The 12,555-nt window shown below is 33.9% G+C and overlaps 1 protein-coding gene across 1 annotated transcript in view; it reads right to left on the bottom strand.

The window, feature by feature from the left end:
- LRP1B (LDL receptor related protein 1B) overlaps positions 1 to 12,555 on the bottom strand; it is a gene marked incomplete at its 3' end in the record, with an annotated part of 2,330,707 nt that overhangs the window by 1,508,594 nt on the left and 809,558 nt on the right. The gene's annotated exons all lie outside the window — the stretch shown is intronic.

Below are 12,555 nucleotides of genomic sequence, written 5' to 3'. Positions count from 1 at the left end.
TTACAAATCAGAAATAGAGTCACAGATGTAGAAAACAAACTTATGGGTACAAAGGGGGAACGGGGGGAGAGATAAATTGGGAGATTGGGATTGACATTTACACACTAGTATATATAAAATAGATAACTAATAAGAACCTACTGTATAACATAGGGAACTCTACTCAATACTCTGTAATGACCTATATGGAAAAGAATCTAAAAATGAGTGTATATATGTATAACTGATTCACTTTGCTGTACAGCAGAAACTAACACAACACTGTAAATCAACTATACTCCAATGAACATTAATTAAAAAAATACAAGCATACTTATAAGGGCAAGTCAGAGAGGAGAGAAGATGTGAGCACAGAAGCAGAAGCTGGAGTGATCTGAGGAAGCAAACACGAGCCAAGGAATGTGGGCAGCTTCTAGAAGCTGGAAAAGACAAGGAAGTGGATTCTCACCTAGAGCCTCCAAAAGAACTCAGTCCTGTGGACACTACTTAGAACTTCTGACCTCCAGAACTGTAAGATAATAAACTTATGTTGCTGTAAAACCAAGTTTGTGGCAATCTGTTACAACACCAATAGGAAACTAACATCAGACCCCAGTTCATCTCACAGTCCAGATATCACTTATGTAAGTCTGATTAAATTAGTAGGAAACAAGCAAACTACCAGCTGTTTTACCATTAATTCAAAGGTCTTTTTTCTCCTATGTTGCTTTCTGTTTGTTTCAACACTATCTACTTAAATAAAACACCTTTCTTCTTGATGTCGAATGACAGTCAAAATAAATCTGCACAGGACTAAGCCTAGTAATAATGACTAGAATCACATGATAGGATTTTATAAAAATCACTATAAATGCTCAAATAAATGACACCCCTGACTGGGAAATATATGAATTTGGAAGTGTGGGCATGTGTGGGTGTAGGTGGATGTGTGTACATGTTTTTATTCTCGTTAGATGAGAAAGTACAAAAATGTGATATCTTTCTATTATGAGAAAATTGTACTTAATTGTATATTTGTATGCTTTCTATTGGCTACAAAATTTGCAATCATCCTATGCTTTATTAAGCACCAAGTGTTTTTGGTGCTGCAAGTGGCAATTCGTACTTACAAGAACATCTTATATAAAACCAAGACAAAATTGAAAATTTTAAGAAGTACATTATCCCCAGGAAGAAGCTTTGCTCATTTATCCTTTTTTCATAATGAACAAATGAAAAGTATCTCTGTAAACATTTCAAATTCAATTTGACATTTAATTTTCAAGGAGAAAGTAGGTTTTTTTTTTTTCTTGATCATTTAACATTGGCTCCTTGTTTTTTTCAGGCAGTGATACTCAGCATAGACTTGTTTGGAACTGCTTCTTTACCAAGAAAAGGCAAAAAGTACCCAGAGTGAAAAACTGGTTCTTTATTTAGCAAGAGACAGAAGATATATTTTTTCAGTGGAATAAAACTGGTACGTTCAACATAGTTGACTCAAGTTTTTATTATCACTAGACTAACGCTTTGCAATTCTGTTTTCTTTTCTGAAATTTCAATAGCGATGCTCTATTTCCTTTTTACCTTCCCTTTCTCCAAAGCCCACTGAAATGATTCTACAGAGTTATTTCATATACTACATTTTTAAGGAAAGAAACAATTTTGACAGATTTCCTTCTTAAATGTTAAAGAAATAGCCTAAATTATTGACATTTCCCTGCAAGTTCTATTCTCTAAATCCTGTATGGTTCTCATCCAATCTCCCAGGGGGTATCAAATTCCACATCTTTTTTCTCATCTCTAAGCTTAGTGAGATATGAAGCAGATGGTTAGGCTTTGGCTCTTTCAGGATGATGTAATATCTCCTATTCCTTATGCTGTATTTTAACTATTAAGGGCTCTTCAAAGATTACGGTTTTACTTATCTCAAGTCCCTATTTTGACTTTTACATATATTTTTCAATCACAATTTCTTATCCTCTATTTAAAAAGACTTGAAACTTATTAATTTAATTAATGTTCACTTACTATGAACCAAAATAAGCACTGAGAACATAATGATGGAGACAACAGGATTTCTACCCAGAAATTGCTGAGGGGTAGAAAAAATAAATATTTACAATAATGTGTAGTCAGTGCTAATACAGGTGTATCTAGTGTGTTGAAGGAGCACTGAAAATGGAGCAACTCCTGCTGTAGGCAACCGGGGTCAGGGACTGAGATGAGGAGAGAGCATGCAGAAGATATTTTTAGTTGCCTACCCGACAGCTACTTTTACCACTTTTGAAAATCCCACTTCCCACTCTAGAGACAGGGAAGGCCATAATGCTTGCTTTCCCAGTCCTTCTTGTACCTAGGACATGGACACGGACCCCATTGTTGATTAATGAAACAGAGGTATCATGTGTGCTTAGATTACTACAAACAGACTTGGAGGAGGAGCTCTCCTGCATTGCTTTAGGTTGTGAGCATTTGAAATCTGGAGCAGCCAAAGCCATCTTGAAAGCATGAGGCTAAATAAGACTGGGGGTCAAGGCCAACCCAGTGAGGATGGCAAAGTGGAAAGTTACTCAGTACATGCATTTCCAATCATATCATTGGGCTACCCTGAGGCGCCCCTGCATCCCATCGTGCTAATCTCTAGACATTTTGTTACATTATGCAATCAATACCCTTAATTACTTAGCCATGGTATACTGGGTAATTTCACTACCAATCAGAAGTAACTGATACAGGTATGAGGGCAGCTTCCCAGAAAAAAGGTAATTTTTAATCATTTTAATAAACGTATATGAGATTGCCAAGCTGAGAAGATGCGGGATGGCATTCCAAACAAAAGGAAGATCACATAGGGAAAACACTGAATATTAATGGAACACCAAGTGATTAATATAGCTGAAGTTTAGTTTATGTGTCAAAGATAGGCTGGAAAATAGATTGAATATTTATATTGTTTGGCTTAAATATAGTCAATATTTTAATATGTTCTTCATAACCATTTAGTAAGACTTCTTACTGTGTTATTTTAAGTTACTAGATTTTGAAGACTCCTTTTATGGGAGGTAATAAAATAATACTATAAATGGTAATAGTTATTGAGAGGTCACTATGTACCACATGTTAAATTAAACACTTTGTGTATTTCATTTAATACTCACAAAAATCTGTTATTGGCATCTTGCAAATCAGATATGAGATTGTTTGGAAAGTTAAGTGACTAATGTCACCCAACTAGAAAGTGGCACGGTCAAGACACAAATACTTATCTAACTGACACAAAGCCCGCTCTCATAACTACTAGAGGAGGTTTTGTTTTGCATTTGTTTTTGTTTTTGTTTCAATTTGTCATTCTGAAAACAACAATTATTTCGCTGGGAGTATATTTATCACTACTGACCTCTAGGCATTAAATGCCAACAGTGCCTCCATCATTGTGACAACTCACCGTGAAATCCCACATATTAATGTGCATTTAACACAGATGCTGGATGAAAGAAACCTACTTGGAAATCCTATAAACAGTTATTATTCACCCTACTTTAAGTTACTGAGACTTTGCATCAACCTCATACTTCCAAAATAGGTCTCAAGGCTTTCTTCTCAAATCTTTCCCACCTGTTGGATGTACCTAAAATTCTATGTGTTTGGGTTTCAGATCTGTAAAGGTAACAACTATCCCTGTAAGAAGTGAAATTTTGCTCATCATTTATTTACAACATTGTGAATAAAAGATAAAAGGAAGGTATTTATGGAAATGGGAGCAATCATGAAGGTATACTGCAGATGAAAAGATTGAATATTTACAAAGGAGGTTGGAAGCACCATAGGCACACACCCTTTATGACACTGTCAAGAACTTCTTCCCTAGAATTCTCCACAATGAAAGGCATGGAGTAAACGAATTTTCCAACTCCTTTTATTTTATCTCCATGATCAAACAAATATTTAAAATGTATGCAAGTCCTCTTGGGGAAAAAGAAAAAGGATGGTGAAGTAGTGGTTTTCATACTATGGTATTCTTTTGTAGACATATATCTAAACCCCAAACTATCAAGTGAGAAGAGTATCTTTATTAGTTAATGTGATAGAGGACAGAGGTCCTAGCTAGGCGGGCTTGTGTTATTTGGGTAATTGTGAAATATCAATAAAAGTTCAATGGGTTTCCTAAACACAACTGTAAGTAACACAGATAATTAAGTACTCTACAGAAGACACACATTATGAGAACTTAAATGAATCCTCGTGAAAGTAATTATTACTCTATCAAAGAAAAGGTCTAATGTAACATTTTAATGTTAATAGGGAATTAGAAAAGGTAGCCATGGGGGCCTAAATGAATATAAATTAAGCCTCATAATGTTTTCAGAAATATAAATGCACATATTTTCTCATATTATACTAGTGCTTGTTCTTTCTTTCCACAATTAAGAAATCATTGAGAAACAGTATACTTGAATCTAATAAAACACATATTAAGTCATGTTATCAGACTATCAGAGTGTTGTTATTTTCTGTAGTTTAGTTAGTTTCTGTAGTTAGTTTCTGTAGTTTGGTGATTTTTTTTTAACATCTTTATTGGAGTATAATTGCTTTGCAATGGTGTGTTAGTTTCTGCTTTATAACAAAGTGAATCAGCTATACATATACAATGTCCCCATATCTCTTTCTTCTTGCATCTCCCTTCCTCCCACCCTCCTTATCCCACCCCTCTAGGTAGTCACAAAGCACTGAGCTGATCTCCCTGTGCTATGCGGCTGCTTCCCACTAGCTATCAGTTTTACATTTGGTAGTGTATATATGTACATGCCACTCTCTCACTTTGTCCCAGCTTACCCTTCCCCCTCCCCATGTCCTCAAGTCCATTCTCTAGTAGGTCTGTGTCTTTATTCCCATCCTGCCCCTAGGTTCTTCATGCCCTATTTTTTTTTTTTTTTTTTTTTAGATTCCATATATATGAGCTACCATACGGTATTTGTTTTTCTCTTTCTGACTTACTTCACTCTGTATGACAGACTCTAGGTCCATCCACCCCACTACAAATAACTCAATTTCATTTCTTTTTTTTTTTTAAATTAGTTTCTGCTTTATAACAAAGTGAATCAGTTATACATATACATCTGTTCCCATATCCCTTCCCTCTTGCGTCTCCCTCCCTCCCACCCTCCCTATCCCACACCTCCAGGCGGTCACAAAGCACCAAGCTGATCTCCCTGTGCTATGCGGCTGCTTCCCACTAGCTATCAGTTTTACATTTGATAATGTATATATGTCCATGCCTCTCTCTCGCTTTGTCACAGCCTACCCTTCCCCCTCCCCATATCCTCAAGTCCATTCTCAAGTAGGTCTGTGTCTTTATTCCTGTTTTACCCCTACGTTCTTCATGACATTTTTTTTCTTAAATTCCATATATATGTGTTAGCATACAGTATTTGTCTTTCTCTTTCTGACTTACTTCACTCTGTATGACAGAGTCTAGGTCTATCCACCTCATTACAAATAGCTCAATTTCATTTCTTTTTATGGCTGAGTAATATTCCATTGTATATATATGCCACATCTTCTTTATCCATTCATCTGTCGATGGACACTTAGGTTGCATCCATATCCTGGCTATTGTAAATAGTGCTGCAATGAACATTGTGGTACATGACTCTTTTTGAATGAATTATGGTTTTCTCAGGGTATATGCCCAGTAGTGGGATTTCTGGGTCGTATGGTAGTTCTATTTTTAGTCTTTTAAGGAACCTCCATACTGTTCTCCATAGTGGCTGTATCAATTTACATTCCCAAGTTTTGCTGATATGTTAGCTGCATAAGTCATATTTAATTAAAATATAAGAAAATGGAGGATAATAAAAAAGGAAAAAATTAAATCTTCTGAAATTTACCACTTGTAGATGATAACCACTATTGCATTTTTAAACATTTCTGTAGACTTTTGTATATAGAAAAAATACATATAAATTGTTGGAATTTTTTAGAGCACTTAATATATTGCTCTGTGCATTGCCCTTTTTTACACAAAAACATTTTGTGGTAAAGCTTCATCTTGGTAATTCTAATTTTGTTTAATAAGTAGAATAAGGACATGACATGCTATATATGAATTTTCCATATTTTTTTAAGTTTTAAAAATTGGGAACTACTTTGATGTTCAAAAATAGATATTAGGTAAAACTAGAAGTTGCAATAAACAACTCTGTAGGTAATCACTGGTTACCTGTTTTACTTAAAAAAAAAACTAATGAATAAAAGTGAGATTCTGCAAAAGAATTGATTTTTAGAGGTTTCGATGCACTTAGACAAGTTGGCTCCAATATAATGTCAAAATTTAAACCCCAAACTTATTTTTATCCCACATCTTAACCTACACTTACTTGTTAGTAGTTTTTTATCTGTCAGTCCAAGAGATTATATCATTTTAAATATTTGTGCTTCTATGACCCTCAAACATTTTCTTCACATTTTCTGACCAGTTTCAGGAACATGTTAATTTTCAGAGACCCAGTGATGACATAACTTGGAAAAACTTCATGAGACCTGAACATCCTGGTTCCCGCCACATAAATAATCTATGTGTCTGAGGAAATTTAGGTTTTAAGTTAAGTGTGACCTCATTCTGAAGGTGTACTCTTAGGATGCGGTAGCCTTCCCAGAAAGTACCTCTAGAGTAGGCTTGAGGGAGAATTAACTACACATGCAATTTTGTAGTTAAAGTTCCTTTGTTGAATAATCCTCCTCACTTGCTCTTTTGATAGTTATGGTTGGCCAATTTTAAGGAAAAGCCTTGTCACTTTACTTTCCAATGAAAACTCCAATAGGATATTCCAAAAAAAGTTTAAATATAAATTTTGCAATGAATAACATTCTCTGTCTTGTTTTTCAAAAAAAGTGGGAAAGGGACTCAAAATACTATCTCTGTTTTGAGAAAGCTCAAAACAGAGGAAGTATTTGGAGTCCCTGATCTTCCTGTCCAGCCTCTACCATAAGGCCACTGAAAAGCCCTAGGTAATATCTTTATTATCATGTGCCTACAGTCACACAGGAAAAACACTACCTGAGGAATCTAAGAGAGTTCATAACGGAAGACCACCACCTTCAACAGAGGATGGAACATTATGTAGTCAATATTCAGGTATCACTGGGGTATCAATTCTGATACTAAGTTTCTACTGTACCAAAATATATTTAAATTGTAATCTAATTCAGAGAAGGGAAGCACAGCAAATTCTGACATATCCTAAAGCTAGAATTCACTTCAATATTCATCATACTGTCTTTAAAAATGTACATACATATGCACACACTGTAGGTACTGGTTAAAAATATATTTTTACATATGTAATGTACGTATATTTATGTTTAATCATGATACATGTCTTTATGTAACTTTAAAAGATACATTATAAAAGTATATATATATATATATATATATATATATATATATATATATATGTACAAAAGTAACATAAAAGTTATGTCATCTTCTAATCAGAAGAAAGGAGTCCTATTTTCTTCTTTAGTTACACATAACTCAGTGTGCCAAAGAATCTAGCTATTTCAACCTTTTAATTTGTAGGATTTGGATCGTCAGTCTTCTAATTTGCATATTTACATTTCTTTCCCCTCAGAACTTGGTAAGTCATGAAAATCATTCCTAAGATCTTCTTAAGATCATAACAGAAATTAATGGCTTTTTTCCCCATTAAAATATGTCAAATCTGGATATTACTTGTGAATTGAATTACCTTCTATTTGTTTGAGGAATGGATAACTATATTTTAAAAGCCTACTGGCTAGGGGTCAGAGATCAATAGATGAATAATAGAAATCTGTGTTCTATAGAAAAAAGGATAACAAACATTATGGATGTGTTCATAAAACAAAATTCAAATATGTTATGCCCATAATGTACATCTTTTGAGAGATTATTAGCAAATGATTGGGGAGGTAAAAGTGTAAGCAAACATGAGAAAAAAGAAAATTTTAGGGATTCTGTGCTTTGATTGATATTACCTATGAATAAGTCCTGATTTCTAAAAGATTAAAGTGGATATCTTCCACTATGATTAAATAACCTCTTTGAAATACTCTAAATATTTAAGCTACTTTAAAACAGATTTAGAAAAAGTAATTAGACACAAGAAAAAGTTAACATTTAGATAATAAACACTCAAGAAAAAAATATATCTGTACCTGCTATCACATATTTCTGTTACATTTTTGAATTTCCCAAACTATGTTGTATATTTAAAGAAGACTAAATTAATTTCAATCCTTGCAAATATTAGTATATTAACACAATATCTCATTATGTTTTTATTATCAACCTTCTTAATTATTATTCATTATATACATTTATGCTCTTGTTTCCCAAGGATACTTATCCTTTCTTTCACCTGGAACTATAAACACAGTTACATAAATATCATTATGTATCTTACACATTATTCAATAAATGCTTTAATTAATTATGGTGAAAGATTTATTTTAAAAAACTTTACTGAGGAAAAACATTTCTTTCTCAATATTTAAGTGGTAGCAGTGTTGTAATTCAGTTTAAAAATCCAAAATTTTTAAAATTTAAATAAAAGCAATTTTAATTCCTTTATGGTCAGCTAGATTATAGTAACTACTAGAGGGCCCAACCTAATTATAAAATTTTACCCAATATAAAAAAATACAGGGAGAAACTAAAGTGGTAGAAAACAACTGTTAGGGAAATGGATATGTCTCTAAAGATTGGAGAAAAGATGGAGCAATTAATATTCCAAGGTATCAAGACTCCTTATGCCTGCCAAAATCATGACATCTTTTGAAGAAGTTTCTACCTTCTGCTTTATAATTGCTCCTGGATACCTATATGGGCTAACTACAAAAATGTGATTTTGATTACTCTTCTTTCCATATGTACTTGAGTTAATTCAAGTGAGCAAAGCTCTTTCTCATTCTAAAAAGTGTATATGGCAAATATGAATAATAGGGAAAAACATTTAAGGATGAGATTTACCAAAAAAAAAAGAAAAATTCCACTACCCCTATTCTGTTTCTCTGACAAGGGAAATAATAATGTCTAGCAGCAATTTTTGTTCTTCTGCTTCTAACTTGAAGATGAAAGTCAATTTGTGAATATTTAAAGTTTTTCTTAGCATGCTGATATTTGAAGTAGACAAATTATAGTAAATTATTGTGTTGAATGTTTTAGTATTGTAACAGATGAGTTACAAGTTGGAAATTTGTGGACTCTAAAACAAGAAGAAATGTAAATTAGTGGGGAAAGGTTCTGAACACCTGGTACTTTCTTTCAGTTGTTTTATATGTCATATGTTCTCCACCTCCCCCAAAGAGATTTGGGTCATACCCATGCTCAGTTTTGAATCATCTTCTTTTTTACTTAGTTGATACTATTTTCAACAAAGTCTTAAATATTTTGATAAAACTATTTTCAATGTATACATAATATCCTTTATTATGTCTAAAGTAAATATTCAAGAATTGTACACAATTTGATTTCAGATACTTTCTATAGCTCCAAAGATTTAGAATAAGAGAACAAGGAAAAGAGAGCGCATAACTTCCAAAAATTCGGGGTTTGTGACAAATGTTTGGGAATGTGTTTAAATGACCCATCACAAACAGAATGAAAATGACGCTACTGACAATGGAAGGAAAATACTGAGTAATCGTGTGCAAGAAAGACTAAAAGTCAAAATTCTAAGCCAAAATCTGCATTTTACTTCACTCCTATCTCATCTATTTAACATTATATTATATGCTTAAGTGATAAACTGTAAGTGCTCCTTCTCTAATGAAAATTGTGTAACCCTGGAAATTTCCCCATACCTAACCTGAGTACTCATAGAAGAAAACATAATTAAAAAACTGATTTTAGTAACAAGAGTCACTCCTAGTAGACAATTAAATTTCTGGTAGTCTGAGTTCTTTTCCTTGTCTCATTTCTGCAATTTCTAATCTAGCCACCTCCCACCTTTCCTATTTACTCTCACGAAACAATATTTATTATTTGAGAGATTTAAAAGTAAATTGAATCTACTAAATAATATCTATAACCTGGAAGAGACCAAATAACATACCTTTTCTCAGCATATCACCCAACTCAGACCACATGATAAGATTCTTATAGGGCTTCGCTGGTGGTGCAGTGGTTGAGAATCTGCCTGCTAATGCAGGGGACACGGGTTCGAGCCCTGGTCTGGGAGGATCCCACATGCCGCGGAGCAACTAGGCCTGTGAGCCACAACTACTGAGCCTGTGCGTCTGGAGCCTGTGTTCCGCAACAAGAAAGGCCGCGATAGTGAGAGGCCCACGCACCGTGATGAAGAGTGGCCCCTGCTTGCCACAACTAGAGAAAGCCCTCACACAGAAACGAAGACCCAACACAGCAAAAATAAATTAATAAATTAATAAACTCCTACCCCCAGCATCTTCTTTAAAAAAATTCTTATAAATACACACAGTACATAAAGTATTTTATCTTCTCCTTAAAAATATTTATCCATTTCAGCTACTTGCAATGACAAATAAAGCTAGCTGTGTTTCTCTTACCTTACTCCTACCAGTGTTTGAAATAGTTCCTTTGGTGGGACAATCTATAATCTGAGTGTAGATAATACCTGCACAAGTGATTCATTAGTTTAAATAAAGATAAAAATGTGAACTCAGTGGATTTTTACATTGATATAAATTTAAAATCAAGAGTTGGATACATCCCATTCCACAAAAGTTTGGTGTAACTGAAAAGCAAAAAGGAAAGTAGAGGTCAGACACTGGGCTCCAAACTCCTCTTGATGTTTTCTCCTGGGCAAATGACACCAGGGCTTTGTTCATGATTTTCCTCCTTTAGAAAACCAAATATTAGCTAACAGCATCTTTAAAATTGTCCTAGTGATCTTGTATTTGAATACTGTGCTATGCAGACACATACATGCTGGATAAATGAATATTAAAGGTTTGACTCTTTTATTTTGAAATTCCTCCTAGTGAAAACTTACTAGATTTGCTTCATTTAAATACATTAACTTCATTACTTAATATCCTTATCTTGTTTTTGAGCAACCGATTTCTTTTTTTTTTTTTTACTCTTTTTTTTTTTTATTTTGTGGTACGGGGTCCTCTCACTGCTGTGGCCTCTCCTGTTGTGGAGCACAGGCTCCGGATGCGCAGGCTCAGCGGCCATGGCTCACGGGCCCAGTCGCTACGCAGGATATGGGATCTTCCCGGACCGGGGAACGAACCCGTGTCCCCTGCATCGGCAGGCGGACTCTCAACTGCTGTGCCACCAGGGAAGGCCCCGATTTCTTTTTATTTTACAACTTTGCTCTAAGTTATTTTTGTGAATTTCTAAAGAGTCATTTGTACAAAGACTGAAAAATACTCACCATTTTTTATACTCAGAATAATCTGACATATAAATTATACCTCAATAAAGTTGATTTAGAAATAACATGATAAAGGTTCTTACCTCAATGTTAATATATTTGTTATAGACATATATTGAAAAATTAGTTTTTGGAATAAGGAGATACATCTTGTTGTGTCTTCTTCAAAACATACAATATACATCTAATATATATATATATATTAAGTCATTTAAACTGGGCAATTATTTGTATGTGATTCATTTTATTCCTTTTTCAGCACCATAACTAATTTCTGAAGTTTTGTAATGAGTCCACTTGTTTTTACAAATACAACCTTGTTATGTTCCCATTATTATAAATTGCTTTCTATTATAATATTTTATTATATAGAGAGATGTTTTCTTTTCAGAGAATATTTTCTAATTAACAATCTAAACCTATTTCAGCTCCTCGAAAGTGGCAGGGGCAATTTTTGAGAAGAGATACACCAATCCACTTGCATCATGGAAATCCATACTGCCCTAAAATCAATAGTTAACAACGTTGTTTGGGGGATCATCTGCATTAGAATTATCTGGAATGTGGGTTAGCAAAAGCAATTCCTGGTTTCTCATTAGTATCTCTGGAGGTAGGGTCCCCAAATCAGAATTTTATAAAGCTCCTCAGGTAATCTTTAGGCTTATTAAGGTTTGAGAACCTCTAACTCAGAGTGTTATGCTTCTTTGTTAATTCTGAATCATATCTTTACATAAGTTAGGCTTATAATTTAAAGGGTTTCTTGTCTTCATTATAATCTAAGCAACCTACCGTGTGTCTTACAGTGAATACTAGATCCTCAGTTCATAACAAGTGCATCTCTTGTTAATGTGAGATTCCAACATGGTCTCATATGCCCAGCTGTGCTCCTGAGAAAAGTGTCAGCCTCTCACCATTGATTCTCCTTCTCCTTATTAAGAAAATGGGCATTTATTTAAAATGTGAAAAAAATTACAACACATTACAAATTTTAAAAAGCTGACAAATACGTAAAACATCAATTAATTCAAAAGTAACATGATATTTTTATTAATTGACTGGCATAGGTCTATAATACCTTTTCCTCTACATTTTTTTAACTACAGATACATCAATCATCTTTTTAATTATATTTTCTACAGAGAGAGTAAAAAGTTAATCCAATCTTTCCTCTTGAGTA

This window comes from Mesoplodon bidens, assembly GCF_964165515.1.
Source record: "Mesoplodon bidens genome assembly, chromosome: 8".
In the NCBI taxonomy this organism is placed as follows: Eukaryota; Metazoa; Chordata; class Mammalia; order Artiodactyla; family Ziphiidae; genus Mesoplodon; species Mesoplodon bidens.
Note: the sequence above shows the minus strand (reverse complement) of the source record. Positions and strands in the feature narration are given on the sequence as shown.